This window comes from Pelobates fuscus, chromosome 11, assembly GCF_036172605.1.
Source record: "Pelobates fuscus isolate aPelFus1 chromosome 11, aPelFus1.pri, whole genome shotgun sequence".
Taxonomy (NCBI): domain Eukaryota; kingdom Metazoa; phylum Chordata; class Amphibia; order Anura; family Pelobatidae; genus Pelobates; species Pelobates fuscus.
This window is the reverse complement of record NC_086327.1, coordinates 53799959-53820773: the sequence shown is the minus strand read 5'-3', so window position 1 is coordinate 53820773 and position 20815 is coordinate 53799959. Positions and strand designations below refer to the sequence as shown.

Below are 20815 nucleotides of genomic sequence, written 5' to 3'. Positions count from 1 at the left end.
TTTAATCTGGTGTGTTAAAAGTTTTGAGCCCACTTTGGGAGGTGGGAGGGAATTGTAAAAAAGGCCGTGGAGGCTGAAATGAGGCCTCAGGAGAAACGTAAAAATGTTTAACCTTATTTACCTTATACCGTGACACTGGAACCACCTCCTGGAGTCTTCTTGAAAAATAAGTAGTACAACCTAAAACATTTTTAAAATTAAGGAACCTGAGTATAGTATTACAATATAAACAGAGATTTGAAAATAAGAGCTATTGGAAAAAGTGAGCGTGGAGTTTGATAACTTTAAGAGGTTTTGTGGGGCTCGGCCCTTTAACCGTAAAGGGGAAACTGTTACTTTAAGAGAATACGCCTGGGATATATACATAATTTAAATGTGACAAAGTGTGGTGAATAAATGCCATTTAGAGTAAGGGAAAATGTAGGTAGTGCCATGAACATATGATATAAGATAATACATAGAGGAACATACTTAAATATAAAAAATGTAAAATGCATTCGGCTACCGAACGTGCAAGAGAAATATAATATGACTGCGTGTGTTAAGATTTAATTAAATAAAATGCTAGTGACCCAACTGTTCGTATGTGTTTCGTCTAACGAAAGTGAGAAACAGGCGAACGTAAGGTGAGTATAAGCGTTCGGTAAAATTGTATAACGTAAGAAAGAACGAAAATCGTGTGAACTCTGCGGTCGGCTAAAAAGTGCCCGAACGCAGAAGTTCATGAACGGCGGATTAAACAAACCGGTAAGTAATATATCTAGGGAGCCTATCCCCGTGTCGGGATCCCGCGGGCGGCTGCGAGGGGAGGCTGCATTCCGCTCACCGTACTCACCCTCCAGCCGTCTGCGGTCCCCTCCTCCACGTGGGCTTGGCGAGCGGCATCCCTCCAGCCTCGGATGCCGCCCGCATCTTCCTCCATGTCCCCCAGCGGCAGCATGCATGATGCTGCACGCTGGGAGACCGCCCAATATATGACACGCCGGGGTCAGTAACCTGACCCGGCGTTAAAGGTACAGTGCCTCAATCACAGTGGGAGGTTTAGATATCTCCTACGTGTGATTGTTAATTCTGATTGGAAATTATCCAATCAGAATTAACCTTATGGTTTAAATACTTACCTTTCCTGTTCCTCCCTGCCCTGTTGTGGTCTTTGCTTGCTAGTATTGCTACTGAACTTGTGTTTCTGGTTACGTACTCTCTGGCTTGTTAATCTGACTTTGTGACTTTCTCCTACCCTTTGACCTCGGCTTGTTTCTCGTTATTCTGTCTTCTGGTTCCCCTTACTCGGCTTGTCTCCTGACTATTCTTTGTGTGCTTAGCCCGGCCACTCTAAGGTCCGGTACTGCACCTTTTCTGTGTGTGTGTGTTAGTGTGTTGGGTTCCCCAAATCGTGACACCCCGCGCTTTTAGGCCCGAACCTGGGAAATAGCCGAACGCTATTTCCCACGTTGAAGCTTACGTTTGCGTGCCGGTCTCGTGACCGGAAGCTCGACAGCCGGGTAGCGAGTCGGGAAAGCCGCGGGGCAGCCGGTGGATGAGCCCGGAAGTCTGCGGTAGGTGCTGCTGGAGGGAGACTGCTTGCTTGATGCAGGTTTTGGCGGGAACAGCTGACCGGAAATGCAGGTAACTATGGTGACAGTCAAAACAGCTTGAACAGCAAAGATAAGTAGGGGGTAGGGTTTATATAGGGTCATAACTCCTCCCACAAATTCAGGCCAAATGGCCTTCCAACATATATATATTGTTGTATGTACTTGTGTATACTTGTACATGTACACTACTTGTGTATGTGTATATGAACATGTGCATAAGTGTGAGTGTGTGCCTGTGTCTTTGTATGCTGGACATAGGCCTTCATGCATAACCTGTAACTCTTGGATGGGAATTCATGCATTCTTTTTTACTCTCCCTTTCTATCACCATTCTACAATGTTTGCTTGTTTTTTCTCTCCCCCCTCACTCTGATCTTCACACAAGATATTTACGACCCTCTGCAAGAATAGTATCTATATTCCAACAAACCTGTGTCTTAAAAAACATGTCTGTCTAAATAACATCTATTACTATTCAGCTGCCGATTTGGTTAATTCCGAGTGCGTGTGCTGAAAAGCGATTTGAGTCCCACTGGGAGAAAGGCGCTATATAAATACTAGTTGTTGTTATAAATACTAGCTGTTGTTGTCTTATCTGCACTCATGTCGCTTTAAATCCTGTCTCACAACTCAACTTTGAATTCCATGTGTCGTCTTGCTCAGAAATGTTTTAGACTTGAAAAAGGAAGGTTCTCCCAAAAGCTTGTCATTAAAAAAATTCTGTTAGTCCAAAAAAAGTATTACAAGATACAAATGTTATCTTTTTTTTACATCTACATCACTGGATACGGCTATAATCTCTACTTGAACATATATATATATATATATATATATATATATATATATATATAAAATCTTATATGTATATACATAAATATTTAAATATAAATCAATATGTATACACATACAAGATGTATATATAATAATAACAACTAGCATTTATAATGCACCTTTCTTCCAGTGGGATTCAAAGCGCTTTTCAGCACATGCTCTTGGAATTAACCAAATCGGCAGCTGAATAGTAATAGATGCTATTACCCATTTGATGGTACTAGTTTTATCAATCTCGGAAAGATGAAGGGCTGAGTTGACGCTGTCAGTATTTGAACCTGTGACCTTGCATTTTTGAACAAGCTTTGTAGTCACAATCCATGGGGCCCCGGTGCGAAACTGATCCGCCCCCCCCCCCATTCCCCCCACAACAGACACACACACAAAGACACATACAGACAGATATATACACAGACACATACACACAGACACACACACATACATACAAACAGACAGGCACACACACACAGATCTCATCACAGGGAGCCCAGTCGCGCTGTTAAAGCGCCCAGCACTGACCGGGCCCCCTGATAGCACAGGCCACCGAATGGACCCCTTGGACGGCGGCCCCGGAGGTTTGCCGTGCGGGCCGCAAAAGATGATGGTGGGAACCCAGTCGCAGGGGTCTGCAGGGCCCCCTGGAGTGACGGTTCCGGTCGCAGCTGCGACCGCGGTATGTACGCCAGTGTTTGTAGTCATGGAATTTACCAACTGAGCTACCTCACTGCCATGTTAGATAGAGATAGAGATATATATATTTTGCATGCGCCTACCCAGAATCACTTGCAGTAGTGAGAGCACTGTTAAAGTAAGATTTCTGTCTGAAAAGCAAGACTTTTGGCTTCACTGGTGTGTGTGTGTGTATATATATATATATATATATACACATACACACTGCTCAAAATAAAGGGAACACTTAAAAACTTAAAAAACACAATGTAACTCCAAGTCAATCACACTTCTGTGAAATCAAACTGTCCACTTAGGAAGCAACACTGAGTGACAATCAATTTCACATGCTGTTGTGCAAATGGGATAGACAACAGGTGGAAATTATAGGCAATTAGCAAGACACCCCCAATAAAGGAGCGGTTCTGCAGGTGGTGACCACAGACCACTTCTCAGTTCCTATGCTTCCTGGATGATGTTTTGGTCACTTTTGAATACTGGCGGTGCTTTCACTCTAGTGGTAGCATGAGACGGAGTCTACAACCCACACAAGTGACTCAGGTTGTGCAGCTATTTGCCAGAGAACACCAAGATTGGCAAATTCGCCACTGGCGCACTGTGCTCTTCACAGATGAAAGCAGGTTCACACTGAGCACATGTGACAGACGTGACAGAGTCTGGAGACACCGTGGAGAACGTTCTGCTGCCTGAAACATCCTCCAGCATGACCGGTTCGCAGTGGGTCAGTAATGGTGTGGGGTGGCATTTCTTTGGGGGGCCGCACAGCTCTCCATGTGCTCGCCAGAGGTAGCCTGACTGCCATTAGGTACCGAGATGAGATCCTTAGACCCCTTGTGAGACCATATGCCATATGCTGGTGCGGTTGGCCCTGGGTTCCTCCTAATGCAAGACAATGCTAGACCTCATGTGGCTGGAGTGTGTCAGCAGTTCCTGCAAGACGAAGGCATTGATGCTATGGACTGGCCCGTCCGTTCCCCAGACCTGAATCCCTTTGAGCACATCTGGGACATCATGTCTCGCTATAATGTATTTTCAGCTGCTGACCAGAAGGGTTCTAAGCCCGTTGAGGCTGTTTTTTATTGGATGGTATTTTGGTATATGAATTTGAATACATTTTTATATTTTCTACTATACTGATCTCTTATTTTAGTTATAATTTGTCTCCCTCTAAAAGTTATTGGAGACAAGCTGGTAAAGACGAGTGATTGTGGCGCCCTGGTACTTGTTTTTGTTCATTAAGGTTTTGAGGCTGACATTTGGCAACTCAAACCATCAGCTCTCTCAACAGATTTTCCATGGGATTAAGGTCTGGACTTTGATTGTTGACTTTGATTGTGGATTTTACTAATCATTTAGTAAATTATTAATATATATATATATATATATATATATATTTTTTTTTTTTTTACAGACAGCCAAGGCACTCCACCTGCAGGCATCTGTGAGAGTGATCACGTGGTCTGCAGGGATCTGATTCAGCGGGGGGGGGGGGGGTGTCTGGGCTGTCAGGCAGTCCCCCCGAAGAGGATCACAGTGGAGGTGAGAACCACAGACCTCCTGGGTCTCGAATCCATTACAACATTCCATATTTATACGTAAATTCCGTAACGGCGTTAAGGAACAGCACACACAAAAAATTAGTTTTAAATTTTACATCTCAGCAAACAAGTATGGGGATTCAGTTCCACCATATGGCCACATTGTGTTAAGCCCACCACTACTTCACAGTATCCCAATATTGGTGGGTTCTACACTAATTCCAATGTAGGAGACAAACTAAATAGTGAGTGCTAAATGAACTAAACTGTATTTAACTAATCTGTTGTAAGAGCATTATAAATAAATATATTATGCAAAGGGGCACCTGAAGCTGTGGGAGCAGAGGGAAGTCTTTGAATTATAATCACCTGACAATTTTATTCATTTTGTCCAATTGAATAAGAAAATATTGTGTTCCCTGAAGTAATTGAATCACAAAGGATTAATTACTGCAGCTTGAATACTCATTGCATTCTTGACGTAAAGCCAAAAACTCGAGGATTATTCTAAGCTTTTCTGACAGACAGAGAGAGAATTGTATTTGCACATTGGACTGTTTTATGAACTTTGTTCCTTATGTTCAAGAGTGTATGATAACAAAAGAAAAAAAAAATCCCTTATTCATTAAACAATACTCTTCACTGAAATAAACTAAAGTGCATGTCAATACATTAGTAGATAAAGCACCTGAAACAGCAACTCCCAAAACGTATTGGTCAGTGGAGAAGAAAGTATTGCACGAAGGTAAGTCTTTAATCATATTGGTCTAACTAGATTAAAAACACATCGCTTTGAAAATACTCATCACTGCTGTGCGTAAACAAACTGTAACCAATCAGTTACCAACTGAAACTAATGTGTTAAGGTGTAGCTCATATGTTCGTGGTAGTATAGACAGAAAAACTTAATGTCCATCAAGTTCTGCCTTTAACAGAACCAAAGAAGATGGAAAATGTTATTTCAATTACTTTCTGATCTTGCCACATAATAGGAAAAAACATTCTTGACTCCAAAATGGAAGTCACATTTCTTTTTGGATCAGTAAACAGTTACTCCCAAATTCATTATATTCCTAAATATTCAGTTTAAAAAACAAACAAAAAACAGCCAGATGTTTAAAAATATGTACGGGATCTTAAAAGAAACCTCTTTAGGCAGATCATTTCACATTTCTTACTGTGAAGAACCTTCTATATGTCGAAGACAAATGTTATTTGATCAAATTTCTTCAGGTTTTAGTTCTTTCTAACCTACATCACTGTGTAACTATATTACTATGGAAATCAGCACAGCCAAACACTTTCCCAATATATAATTAAATTAATGCACAAACACTTAACACATAGATGAAAAGACATACATAGCTAGCATATGAAGTAAAGACAAAACAGCATTTTCCTTGCACATTATTCCACGAGTAACATCAACACTTTAAATCAGATACATACAGAGAAAAAGATCTAATTGTTAAGTCCATACAGTACGTAAGACTAGTAATGATTACAGGTTACAGGGAGGAGGGGGAAATAAGGAGAAAAACAGATGATATTCTGGGGCAAAGTACTAAAAAACGAGTAATCACTATGAAAACCAATAGAATGTCTCTGTAATTACCTCTTTTCACCCAAAACTGCACTTGTTATGAATTATCTTGACAGGTTTAAAATAACTAATTTAGAAGGAAACATATCACTACTAGAAAGTAATGTATATATGACAGTCAAATATTCTCTAAAATTTTAGTTATTTCAGTTATCTGCTGCTGTTTCAGAATGCAGATTCCCAAAATGTATGCAAACTGTCTCTGTGTGACAATATTACCTTATAGAGCAAGCCTGTGTAAAGCTATGATCACGGTATTGGACACCAAGATACAAGTTTACATTTTTGTCTGTACACATAGTTCTGTAATAACTTATTGAAGATGACTAAATCCCAGTCTTGCTGGGCAGATCAAGTACTGGGTTAATTTTGTTTTTGATGAACTGTTTGTTAGTTAACCCAGTTAAGCTGATTGTACTAAACCAATTTCTGTGGCAGGAATATATTTTAAGACACAATCTTATCTTTGTAGTTCCAGCAACAATAGTTGTTTACTGTGGAAAAAAATCTGTTTGTGATGAGTGGACAAGAACTTTAAGAATACAATTATCATCATGAACTAGCTGCTAGGACAGGACACGTTCAAGCAGACAAGAGGTTATGTTACGTCCTGGTGTGGTTAGATTATCTGAACTGTACTCAAGAGGCAGCAATTGCCCAGAGCACCTGCCTTGCAAAGACTTTTTTTTTTTTTAAATGGGCCTATTCCATGGGCCTGGGCCTGGAGCTGCAGCTCCATCAGCCCCTATGTTAATCCGGCCCTGCCTGTTGTCTGCTAAATTATACTAGTGTAACCAGTATAATTTATAAAATAGTCAAATTCTATTGAAATCTGGACCATTTCCAAAATGGAAAAAGAGGACACCTCTTCACTTCTTCACACGTAAAGCTTTCCAGCAAGCTAAAGTTAGGGATCTGGTGTGTCATTTCCTTTTACTTCATGTGCATGAGTACTCTAGGGGTGAGAATAATAAATGTTGACTCAAAGATGCATTACTGGTACTTTATAGGTCCAAAATAAAAAACATATCCTTTTCATCACAATTCTGTTCAAAACTGGGACTGAAGTGGCTAGTCAATTCGGATAGTACCAGCACTATCCTGGGCATATAACCTTATTGCACGTGATAAAATAACGAGATGTTCCTGAAAATAACTCTCCTGTCTGGTAATTAGTAATGACTGCACAACTACAGATGTAAAATGTAAACACTGTATCAGAAAAACAGAGTATCTAATAGTTGTGAGCTAGTAACTATAGGCAGCTTTGATGGCCAACAGTGACAGTGTCTAAGGAAAGGGCTTCATTAGAAGTGTCATCTCTGAATTTTACATTATATGTAAAATTGTACATTATGTTACACTTTGGACATTTGTTGGAAATAATTGTAACTATAATTTTCAAAATGAAACAGAAGGGTCAGAAAGTACAGATATATGTGGGTTGGACAACAAGTGGTTTTGAAAAACAGCCCTTTCAATTGCACTGTATTGTATAACTATACAATTATTACAGTAATATATTTTACACGTGGAACTTTCAGAGCAAGGCACTAAGTATTATTGTTAGAGTCATGAATAAAAATCCTATTTATTATCAGGGATTTTATTGTCACTTGAGTAAGAACTTACTAAGTAAGCATGCAATCGGTTACTCAACATATAAGTAATTTTGCTTGTTTCATAAATCGAGTTGAGCGGATACCTGGATGTTCGGGTCCGGCGGGTTCGGCAAAACTTTGAAAAAAAAGTCTGGGTTCGGGCTCGAACTTGACCCCTAACTTGACCCCGAACCCGATCGTCCTATGATGCCCTTAGGTGTTTCACCACTCATAAAATGTCCGTTCACATAATATTTTATAGTACCACTAGCATGTGCGATTATAAACTTAAGCCACATTAGATTTCCATAGAGCATTACTATGGTAACAATACACAATGGTGTTATGCTAGGGGGCGGGTTAGCCGCCTCACATGCGCTTAGGATAGAATCCTGATCACAACACTTCATGTCTGGCTGCGTTTCTATCACAACGACGGCCGCACACGCATTATGCCACATTTGGGGGCAGAGTTAGCCTCGCACATGCGCACATTTCCGGGTTAGACGCCGGTTACAACACAGAGCACCTGGGGTGAGTCTATTTACATTTTATTGTAACCTATATATATATATATGTATATATACTGTCTTTTGTACATTGTCTGTATGATCCTGATGAAAGTTCTCAAGTAGGACTGAAACGTTGATTCTTTTAACAAGACTGATTAAAAGTTACATTTTATGGAATTCATGAGTGCGGCCTTCTTTTACAGCCATTTGGAGGGTATTGCCCCAGAATTACAATATTGTTGTAATTCCTCCAGGCAACAGTTTTCCCTATAAACTGACCTCTCAGTTTGACTTATGAGGGTATTGCCCCAGAATTACAATATTGTTGAAGTACCTCTTAGCTATTGATCACTCGTTTAAATACTTCTGGTAGTTTCTAGTGTAGAAAATATCAATCTGTTTCCTATCACTTAGATCTGTGTAACAAGTGTTGTAGGTGTGAAACAATATTACAAGTGACCGATGTAGTAAATTTGAATAAAAGTTACGCTTCGATTTGACTCTCAGATATGAAGTGAACACCCCAAAAATATTTTTTAGCGCAAAAAAAAAATCTATATAAACTACTCACGGTGAACCAGGAACTCATGACATTTCCGGTTGAAGAAGCCACATTGCAGTGGCGAAACGCGTCCCAGCTATATTTGGACATTGAGCCATATTTTACTTTATATTTTTTTGTTAATACATTTTATTTTTAATACTCTACATCCTGGTTCCCGATTTCATAATCCAGCATACGGGAGTGCAGTCCCTAACTGCACAGCGCCTACACATTTGAGGCTCCCTTTTTGTAAGTACCCATTTGGGGAATTTATTCTTATTCCAAGATTACAGACTGTGCTATGCAATCCTCTGTTTATATATTCCCCTCCAGGACAAGACATACGTCTCGAGTAGGGGTGGGTCGCCTATATGGATCCAGGAGTCATTTACACCAGAGCTGGTTCCACAGCTCTCTGTTTATGAGTGTATATTATTATTATTATTATTTTTGCCATTTATATAGCGCCAACAGATTCTGTAGTGCTTTACAATATTATGAGAGGGGGATTTAACTATAAATAGGACAATTACAAAAAACTTACAGGAACAATAGGTTGAAGAGGACCCTGCTCAATCGAGCTTACATTCTATAGGAGGTGGGGTGTAAAACATATTAGGATAGGATTTGCAGTCAAATAAGGTGGGCTGCCTTTTAGGAGAGAGCAAGAGAGAGTTATGTGAGGTAGAGGTTAGTCTTGGAGGCCATAAGCTTTCCTAATGAGATGTGTTTTAAGGCACTTCTTAAAAGATGCAAGACTAGGGGAGAGTCTGATGGCGGTAGGCAGGCTATTCCATAGGAAGGGAGCCGCCCGCGAGAAGTCCTGCAAGCGTGAGTTGGCCGTACGGGTGTGGCCAACGGACAGGAGGTGGTCACGGGCAGAGCAGAGAGACCAAGAAGGGACATACCTATGGCTCTGTGAGGATATATAAGAGGGGCTAGAGTTGTTGCTTTATAAGTGTGAATTAGTACCTTGAATTGACTCCTATAGCATACAGGAAGCCAATGTAAGGACTGGCAGAGAGTGAGGTGTGAGAGAAACGACTAGAGAGGAAAATCAGTCTGGCAGCAGCGTTCATTACGGACTGTAGCGGTGCAGTACGGCTTTTGGGAAGACCAATCAGGAGAGGGTTACAATAATCTATGCGGGAAATTACTAGAGCATGGACAAGCTCCTTGGTAGCATCTTGTGTAAGAAAAGGGCAGATGTGGGCAATGTTTTTAAGATGGAATCTACAGGATTTGGCAAAATGCTGGATGTGAGGCTCAAAGGTGAGGCCAGAATCAAGTATGACGCCAAGAAGGCGCGCTTGCAAGGATGGACTAATGTGGGTACCACAAACTTGAAGGGAGAGCGAAAGAGGAGGATCAGTATTAGGAGGTGGAAAGACAAGGAGCTCAGTTTTAGAGAGATTGAATTTCAGAAAGCGGGAGGACATCCAGTCAGAGATGGGAGAAAGGCAAGCAGTGACATGTTGCAGGATGGCAGAGGTCCGGGGAGGAGAGATATAACTGGGTGTCATCAGCGTACAGGTGGTAGTGGAATCCAAAAGAGGTAATAAGTTTGCCAAGAGAGGCAGTATAAAGAGAAAATAGAAGGGGATTGTAACGGACCGTTTCAGCATACAAGGGGAAAAATGCGTTTAGGCGATAATCCCCTTTTCCATAGACAGGCACAGCTACTGCAGAACATCAGAACTCACGAGCTGGATACGAAATAACACTCCGAACTGGAACAGCTGAACAAGAAAAGCATACAATCGGCTTACACTCTTGGCAGTCAGCTTACAATCCAATCCCCCCCAAGAACGAGACGACACTTCATTTTGAGGGTTAAGCAGGAACTCAAGACTGGGACACCCAGTCTGGCTTTTATTACCAACAAGTACATACAGGACACTCCCAGGGGGAGGATGAAATTAACCAATCACATGGATGTACCTCCCACACATTTCCTCCCCTTAGATTAACACTTAACACAATTATACTGTACACCTTTTTCCCCAATTCCTGGATGTACCCCAAATACATATGCTACACCTCCAAAACAGGTATCCCCTGATAGCCCTTATTCAGGGGGACAACATATGCAAGAATCAGCCCATTCGGATAAATGGTTCAGGAGTTATGGAACTTTAAAGTATTGACCGACCGCATGGGTAAAGTATCCGAAAACAGTTCCATGCATTTTGGCCCTGCGGTCGGTCACAAACAAGGGAATGAAAACAGACGAATTGCCTGTGTTATAGAGCCTGGAGAGGGTTAGAATGAATTCCCTTGTTTGTGGGGTTCTTTCTACCGAACGGCGGGTCATTCGGTAGTTTCCATACGAATTTCTGGAAGTATGGAGGTCTCAGCGGTGTTTGCCTAGTCAAGTGTCCGATTTTAGTTCCAGACACTCGACGGCAAAACACCGCTGTTCGGTAGTTTAAGATGGCCGCCGCCACGTGGTTGTTTCCTGAATGGCGGCCACCCAGAGGACACAGAACACATTACATGATTGCCAATTACCCGTTTGCAACATTGTTGCAAACGGTAATTGGAGGCACACTTAGTCCTGGGTGGTCTGGTTGTTCGGTAGTTTCCTCAATACAATGAATGGAGTGATTCTACCGAACAATCAGATGAATGCTGTACACATATATAACCCAGGTTAACTGCATACAAAAATACATACATGACATGAAAGTATTAAAGGCAGGATTACTGTACTACGCTCCACAGTCTTAAAGGGACAGTAGTCCCAAAATGTCCATTGCTGATTTTAAAGGGCCAGTAGCAGCAATACAAATTAGTACATGCCCAAATATAGTCTTTAAAGTGCAATATGTCCAGGGGCCATAGTCAGCGGGCAGGAGGCTAGCAGCCAGGCCTCTCCAGTTCACAGTGGCGAAGCTGGTTTCGCCACATTTCTCCCCTTTGTCAATTAGACTAACAGGGTACCTGACTTTCTGCCGGTCAGTGCCCTGGTTAGTCCAGCAACCCACCCACGAAACAGAAATAACAGAGCAGCCCACCCACACTAACCGGTTACTACATCTGGGTGAGGAAGGATTTTGTCCAAGTTCTGGTGTTTCACCACTGCTGGGTGGGAGACGGGTAGGCTGCCTTGGTGGGTTGCTGAGGGGGCAGAGACCAGCGGTACTCTGTCCTGTTGCCAGCCCTACCACGGGAGTAGTCTGGTGGGCGCCTGGTTGCTGGAGACTGGCTGTCTCCCCTTTAGGTGCACAGCTCGACTGCCGGAGGGGGAGACCGACTGTCTCCCCTTTGGATCCATCACACTGAGGCTGGGGAACAGGACCGACCGTCCCTATCCCTTGTGCTGTAAGTGCAGAGACTACGGTCCCATCTGCACAGTTGTGGGGCTTAACATCTCCCCTTGGTGGATTAGGTTGCCGTGGGAGAGAGGGTGTAACAAGTTCCTCTCTCTGGATGGCAAACTGCCGCTGGGGAGAAAGGATGGCACCTTCTGCTCCCTGAGGTACACACTGCCGCTGGGGAGGAAGGACGCTGCTCTCCTCTCCCTTCACCTCACACTGCCTTCCTGGCACATCACTTTGTTGCTGGGGGGCAGGAACAACAACCTCTGCCCCCTGTAACTCAGCCTGCCGCTGGGGAGGATGGACGACACCATCAGCTCCCGGAGACACACACTGCCGCTGGGGAGGGAGGACGCTGCTCTCCTCTCCCTTTACTTCACACTGCCTTCCTGGCATGTCACTCTTCTGCTGGGGGGCAGGAACAACAACCTCTGCCCCCTGTAACTCAGCCTGCTGCTGGGGAGGAAGGACGACACCTTCATCTCCCTGGGACACACACTGCCGCTGGGGAGGAAGGACGACACCTTCACCTCCCTGGGGTACACACTGCCGCTGGGGAGGAAGGACGACACCTTCATCTCCCTGGGGTTGCTCACAGGACCAGTCTATGAGGACCCCTACTTCGGGTTCTTCCTGCCGCCTCAGGGGGGGGCGGCTAACCTCCTCGGATGCAGCCTCTACTCTGCTGCTGTACCACTCTTCCTGCTCATCATACTCTTCGCCCATCTTTGAGTTTTGCTCAGCCATGACCTGGTTCCAGATCCCCTGGAATGTGTCCATGGATATATAACCCCCATACTGGGCCACTTGCTGCCTCACCTTGGCCATAAAATCATCTTCAGCGTCAGAGCCTTCCATACTTGTCTGCTCCAAGTCGCTGGATACCTCTGCTACCTCGGGTACTGCTGGTTGCTGTTGGGCGGGAGGACCGGTTGTCTCTTCCCAGGCCTCATTGATGAGTCGCAGGTAATCCCCCTCCAGGTTCCATTCCTGGTTAACCAAATATCGTAGGTCTGCCTCGAGGTCAATAGCGCCAAAGAGACCCAGCATGTTCTCTCGGATGCCGTACAGGTCCCAAAAACGATAGTCGGTATCTTCCCCAAAGTCCTCGTCACCACTATTATTCCAAAATCGACCGGGGCCAGTGTAATCTCCGCCTTCTGGGAACTCATACTCTGCCATCCTGGGGACACACTGAGCCGCGTACCACTGTAGCGCCTGGTATGCGTCGTCGAGCACCAGTTCTGCGTATACTAGAATCTCGAGTCTAGTCACCCACTTTTCTGTGGTCTGTTTTCTCAGGAGGGGCATCCGCTCTGCCATTCTAGCCAGAATTCGCTGCCTTCTGCTGCGGCGCTGATCCCCTCGTGAATACTGTACTTCCTCTAGGGCTTCGTCCCACAATTTGGCTCTGACAGTCTCTCTGTACATCAACATGTTCTCCTCTGAGACTGCTCCAGACTCCAGGACGTAATCGTCCAATCTAACTTGAAACTTCTCCTCCATTTTCTGAGTTCCTTTGTAGATAGGGTCGCTGTACGGATACTAGCGTTGCCCTCAATTTGTAATCCAAAAAATGGTGTTGTCTGTAGCTGTCCCTCTGGTTGTAGGAACGATCCCGCCGCTTGCCACCAATTGTAACGGACCGTTTCAGCATACAAGGGGAAAAATGCGTTTAGGCGATAATCCCCTTTTCCATAGACAGGCACAGCTACTGCAGAACATCAGAACTCACGAGCTGGATACGAAATAACACTCCGAACTGGAACAGCTGAACAAGAAAAGCATACAATCGGCTTACACTCTTGGCAGTCAGCTTACAATCCAATCCCCCCCAAGAACGAGACGACACTTCATTTTGAGGGTTAAGCAGGAACTCAAGACTGGGACACCCAGTCTGGCTTTTATTACCAACAAGTACATACAGGACACTCCCAGGGGGAGGATGAAATTAACCAATCACATGGATGTACCTCCCACACATTTCCTCCCCTTAGATTAACACTTAACACAATTATACTGTACACCTTTTTCCCCAATTCCTGGATGTACCCCAAATACATATGCTACACCTCCAAAACAGGTATCCCCTGATAGCCCTTATTCAGGGGGACAACATATGCAAGAATCAGCCCATTCGGATAAATGGTTCAGGAGTTATGGAACTTTAAAGTATTGACCGACCGCATGGGTAAAGTATCCGAAAACAGTTCCATGCATTTTGGCCCTGCGGTCGGTCACAAACAAGGGAATGAAAACAGACGAATTGCCTGTGTTATAGAGCCTGGAGAGGGTTAGAATGAATTCCCTTGTTTGTGGGGTTCTTTCTACCGAACGGCGGGTCATTCGGTAGTTTCCATACGAATTTCTGGAAGTATGGAGGTCTCAGCGGTGTTTGCCTAGTCAAGTGTCCGATTTTAGTTCCAGACACTCGACGGCAAAACACCGCTGTTCGGTAGTTTAAGATGGCCGCCGCCACGTGGTTGTTTCCTGAATGGCGGCCACCCAGAGGACACAGAACACATTACATGATTGCCAATTACCCGTTTGCAACATTGTTGCAAACGGTAATTGGAGGCACACTTAGTCCTGGGTGGTCTGGTTGTTCGGTAGTTTCCTCAATACAATGAATGGAGTGATTCTACCGAACAATCAGATGAATGCTGTACACATATATAACCCAGGTTAACTGCATACAAAAATACATACATGACATGAAAGTATTAAAGGCAGGATTACTGTACTACGCTCCACAGTCTTAAAGGGACAGTAGTCCCAAAATGTCCATTGCTGATTTTAAAGGGCCAGTAGCAGCAATACAAATTAGTACATGCCCAAATATAGTCTTTAAAGTGCAATATTTTCAGGGGCCATAGTCAGCGGGCAGGAGGCTAGCAGCCAGGCCTCTCCAGTTCACAGTGGCGAAGCTGGTTTCGCCACAGGGATCAAGGACAGAGCCTATGGGGACTCCAACCGAGACAGGACGAGGGGAGGAGGTATCATTAGAAAAGGAATCACTGAATGAGCGTTGGGAGAGATAAGAGGAAACCCACGAGAGGACAGAGTCACAGAGACCAAGTGATTGAAGAGTTTGAAGAAGGAGAACATGATCAATGGTGTCAAAGGCCGCAGAGAGGTCAAGAAAAATTAGTATGGAGTAGTGGCCTTTGGATTTAGCTGCGATTAGGTCGTTAGTAACTTTGATAAGCGCAGTCTCAGTAGAGTGGAGAGGGCTGAAGCCAGATTGAAGAGGGTCAAGGAGAGAGTTGGAATTGAGGAAATAAGACACACTGGTAAAGTCTTTCCAGAAGCTTTGAGATAAAAGGGAGCAGGGATATAGGACGATAGTTAGTGGGGGTGGACGGGTCGAGGGATTTTTTTTTTAGTATAGGTACTACAGGGGCATGTTTAAGGTCAGCAGGGACAATGCCAGAAGAGAGAGCAGTTGAAGATGTGCGTTAAGAAAGGCACGAGACAAGTGGAGAGAGGTCTAATAAGGTGAGATGGGACAGGATCGAGTGGGCAAGTGGTGGGACGAGAGGAAAACCATTACACACCATTTCTTTGTAGATTTCTTAGTCTTGTACCATCTACACTATATTTCACAATCTCTTATAGATATCGATGAAACTGTGGGAATTTCATCCTAATTAAATCAAAAGGTGATTATTTGTTTGTTACATAAGCGCTACATTTTTACTATTGCTTAGGTGGCTGGCGGGTCTGTTATTATCCACACCTATGTGGTACGCGACACTCACCTGTACAACTGACACAAGCCCTACTAGGCCGCATGTCTGAAATCAAGATGGCGGTGGACCTTGTATATGCCCAAGAGTCAGTAGCAGAGTTGAAGAGGCCTTCAGCTCTAATTTGACTGCAACTGTGCAAAATTATGGCAACGGGTCCAGGCAAGAGCAATGCAAGTTAATTCAGTAGCTGGGAATTGGCTCCCTGATTTCACCAGGGCCTTTTCCTCTTTTTCTGGGCTGGGAACCCAGATGGGGTTTGACCCTGAGCACCATCCAAACACCCAGGAGACTTCACTACAGGATTCCACCTGGCATATTTCCCGGAATATAGAGGCTAGTTGACATTGTGCTACAAATTCCCAAAGAGGTTTGGAACTGGGAGGATGACACCTGTACACAACACAGGAATCAATTTGATACTATCACCCGAATCACCGCACCGAATAGCCTTCAACACTACAGGCATCGGCTGACTCTTCTTCCTATGACTGGATACCCCATGTCCTAGGCTGAGAGGACTTTACCGGCTGCAGCATAAACTAGCTGCCTATTTCAGGTGGATTTTTATGCATAACTGCAGCATTTACATTTTTATTATCTAGTACACTGATGCCTGTTTTGACTTGGGTGTCAACTAAAACCCTGAGTGCTGTGGTGATGGTGGTTCTTTCACACACCTAGATATACCTGGTCATTTCTAGTCATTCTTGCATATAAGTTTGCCTGTTGGTAGCAGTGTATCTTATTCAGCGTGCACCTTACCTTACGTTTACTTCGTTTTTATTTTGTTTTCTTTAACAATTAATAGTACACAGTTTATACAAGTAACCAGGGGCGTAACTAGAAACCACGGGGCCCCGGTGTGAAAATTGCCCTGCCCCCCCCCTCCCCCATACGTCAACTCCTTCCATACATCTATCACCCCCCTCCCATACGTTACCCCCTCCCGACAGACTGACCGACCTCTCCCTGGGGTCCAGTGGTGGCTCAGGCTGATGGAAGTCAGAGTTTCCACTCTGACTCTCTCTACTTCCTCCCACGGGGCTCCCGGTGGTTGCTGGAAGGAAGTGACTAGGGCAGTCACTTCCTCCCAGCCTCTGACTTAAAGCGCTGACCGGGCCCCCTCGAATTACATAGCATCGGGTGGCCCAAACAGCATGGGCCACCCAATGGGCCCCTGCAATGCGGCCACGGCGGTTACGCCGCGTGGGCCAGGGCCGCATTACTCAGCTGGCGAGACCCATGGTCGCAAGGGTCCGCAGGGCAGCCGGGCCCCCTAAAGTGATGGGCCCAGTCGAAGCTGCGACCCCTGCGACCACGGTAGTTCCGCCACTAAGAGTAACCTAACTTGTCTGTTGAAGCATGTACTTACTTACTCACTCCTATACATGTCAGGAATCCTGTCTATGTTTCTCAATAATACCTAGACATGTTTGCCTTGCATGATTACCCTTTATACAAAATAATTGCAGTTTCTACTGACATTTTATGTTTATACTTCTGTAATCACACTATATATCAATGTCAATTTCAGTATGACTCACTGCATTTCCCAAAATAAAGATTGTAAAAAAAAAATATATATATATATATATATATATATATATATATATATATATATATATATATATATATATATATATACAAGGAGGAGAGAGGTTAGGCATAGGAAATAGGGATAAACGTTAATTGTTAGAAAATAAAAAGTGAGTTTAGAAATGGGGATAGGTGTTAATGTTAGTATACAGAAGATGTGGAGTAGGCTTAAGATATAAAGAATTGATAGGGTTAGGAAATCTGGTGAGGTGTACTGTGCTACTAGAACAAGATTCTACTCCTAAAAGCAATCCACTGATGAAATTAGAAGCAAAAAATAATTAGAGAAACCCAGCAGAGTGGAAGTTTCAATACAAGATTACTATAAATGAGTAAAAGCCACTTCATTAGGATAAAAACATAGAACTTTATTAATTACAATGAAAAAAAGAAAAAATGTGGCTAAAGGACTGAAAATATTGTAACAGATATTCAACAAAAAAGAAGGGGTGGGGGGAGGTGTTAACCGCTGTTAAATATAAGGTCACTAAAGAACTAGTTAATACATTTAGATCACATAGAAGAGGAGTGACAAAAAAAATGGACACTCTGTGTCTAGGCAACATTGCCGCAATATATCAGTTTGTTACAAAGTATTATTTAAGAGCTTGCTTAGGAGAGGTTGAAATTAAGTGATCAATTTACTCATGTGGTAATAGGCAGGGAGTAAGTATAGCTGCAGTTATATAAAAGATATACACGTTAGATAAACTGCTTGAGCCATAATGGCATAATTAGACGGATACTTAGAAAAGGAGTTACAATATGGCAGCGCTAAGTTAGATGAACAAAACGTCAGTATGTACTCTGCTTATAACTCCCTTGACCTGCTTCGAGGCAGTTCCCAGTATCCACTAAGGAGCCCTTTCCTAGAGCCGAGATAGTCAAACAACCTAGCCACACCATGAAACAAACTAAGTGCACATCAGTGAATAGTGCTCTGGAGTGCCGTCAACTAGATGTGCGTTTCGGCGCGCAAATTGCACCTTTCTCAAGAGATATGACCAAGGCACTCTCAAGTCTCTTCATTTAAATAGGGTATAAGCCCACCCATAAGTGAGGTCATGCATCCAATCCGTTGTTGGGACGTTACAGAGTTATCAGTGCCGTATAAAACAGCCGCTATCTACCAATTAGCTCCTTAAAGAGAAACCTCTAACCCTGCACTTAAAGTACTTTTTCGATATGGAAACAAATTGCAGTAATATCCAAAGTACATTGTGTGTGGTAAAGTAAATCCCTATGTATCCTTATTGGGAACATCACTGCAGCATAATTTAAAAAGAGGATAGATTCTTATTTGCATTATGACATAATCTAAAACAGTAGAGCTTACTAAGTATTTGATACCCACTACACGAAACCTCTCTCAAGGACATAGCATGAGCATTAAAATGGTCATTGTTTCTTTGGAGGAAAATGATTATTGTAAACATGTAAATACTTAAAATTAGTTTTAACATGTCACATAATTAATATTCCTTTCATAGATTTAAAACACTGTTTAGGAGATGCTCCTCATTTCAATGTTCTCGTTGTTACTTTGAAGGAAAGTGATTATTGTAAATATGTAAACATTTTGAATTAGTTTCAACATGTCACATAATTATTCCTTTCATAGATTTAAATGAGCCCAAACAGAAAACACTGTTTAGGAAATACTCCTCATTTTAATGGGTGTGGTACTGTAAGATGCATGTTGAAAAGGGAGCCCTTTTCATTGCTAAAACCAGAATGGACCCGATATGATTAGAAGAGAGTAGTGAGAAGAAAATATGTATGTATGTATGTATATGTATATGTATATATATATATATATATATATATATATTTATATATACATGTACATACACACGTATTGTGTGTGTATGTGTGTGTGTGCACGCGTGTATATAATATTTTATTCTAAATGTAAGAAAACATTTTTTTTTTTTTAAAACAAACGCTAACTTTGTCCAGCATTTGTGACTAAGTGGCTTCTACAAAAAGACTGGAAATACCCCATTTGGAATACCATGGGTTGTCTACATTTGAAAATATGCCATGATGGGGTTATTTCACATTCCCTATATTGACCCTGTACCTTTTCAAAACACCATAAAACCTGTACATAGGGGGTATTGTTATACTCGGAAGACTTTGCTGAACATAAATATAAGTATTTACAACAGTGTAACGTATCTCGACAATGAAACCACCAGTAAAAGTGCAGTTTTTTTGTAAAAAAAATGCAATAAACAAATATGAACTCTAAATTTGGCAAGCGTTTGTGGCTAAGTGGCTACTACAAAAGACTGGACATACCCCCTTTTTAATACTGTGGGTTGTCTACTTTTACAAATGGTATGCCATGATGGGGTTAATTTTCATTCCTGGGCTGCTATCCGGTCTTAAAGGCAACATAGGCCCAGCAAACCAATCTGGCAAATTTCAATGTGCAAACATGGAAAAGCCCTATATTTGACCCCTGTAAGTTTGCAAAAACCCATAAAACCTGTACATTGGGGGCACTGTTGGATTTTGCTGAACACATATTGGGGTGTTCTTTGTCAGTAACACATTACAGGAACTGAGAATCCATGACTAAAGTACAAAGGAAAATAACACAAAAAAATTACTACCCAAATGGTTGACAAAGACTGGTTGTGGATTTAGTGCATGGAAAGTGTTGAAATACCACCATTTGAAATACCCTACGGTGTCTACTTTTCAAAAATATATGGTTTTATGGGGGTAAATTACATTGGCCGGCTTCAAACATATTCCAAATAGGACATGGGTGCATGATGACCAGCTAAGAAAATTCCAAGTTGGAAAACTGGAATGCGCACCCTCCAAATAAGGTCTTTTAGCCCCCAGAGAACCCAACACACCGATACATGGGTGGTATCACTGTACTCAGATGTTGTTGAACACATATTGGGGTGTTCTTTGGCAGTAACCCTTAAAGTTCTCCGTGCATGTATTCTTAAATTGCTACGTGTGTCAAAAAAAAATCACCATTTTTTTTTTTTTGGCTTAGATTGGTGGTAAAATGGTTGCATGAAACGAGTCAAAATACCCTAAGCTTAGGTTGTCTTCTTTTAAAAAATATATACATGTGAAGGGTTATTCAGGGATTCCTGACAAATATCAGTGTTACAATGTAACTTGAGTTAATTTTGGGGAAAAAAATGGTTTGGGAATATCAAAGTGCTACTTGTACTTATAGCCCTATAACTTTCCCAAAAAAG

At 42.7% G+C, this 20815-nt stretch overlaps 1 protein-coding gene across 1 annotated transcript in view; it reads left to right on the top strand.

Moving 5' to 3' along the window:
• The first annotated feature begins 5297 nt into the window (after window positions 1-5297).
• The window catches only part of LOC134577988 (sulfotransferase 2B1-like), a 68164-nt gene continuing 52646 nt past the window's right edge, over window positions 5298-20815 (top strand). Inside the window, exon 1 of the mRNA XM_063436948.1 lies at window positions 5298-5399. The gene's annotated coding sequence lies outside the window, so the exon portion shown is untranslated. The remainder of the gene's footprint in view (window positions 5400-20815) is intronic.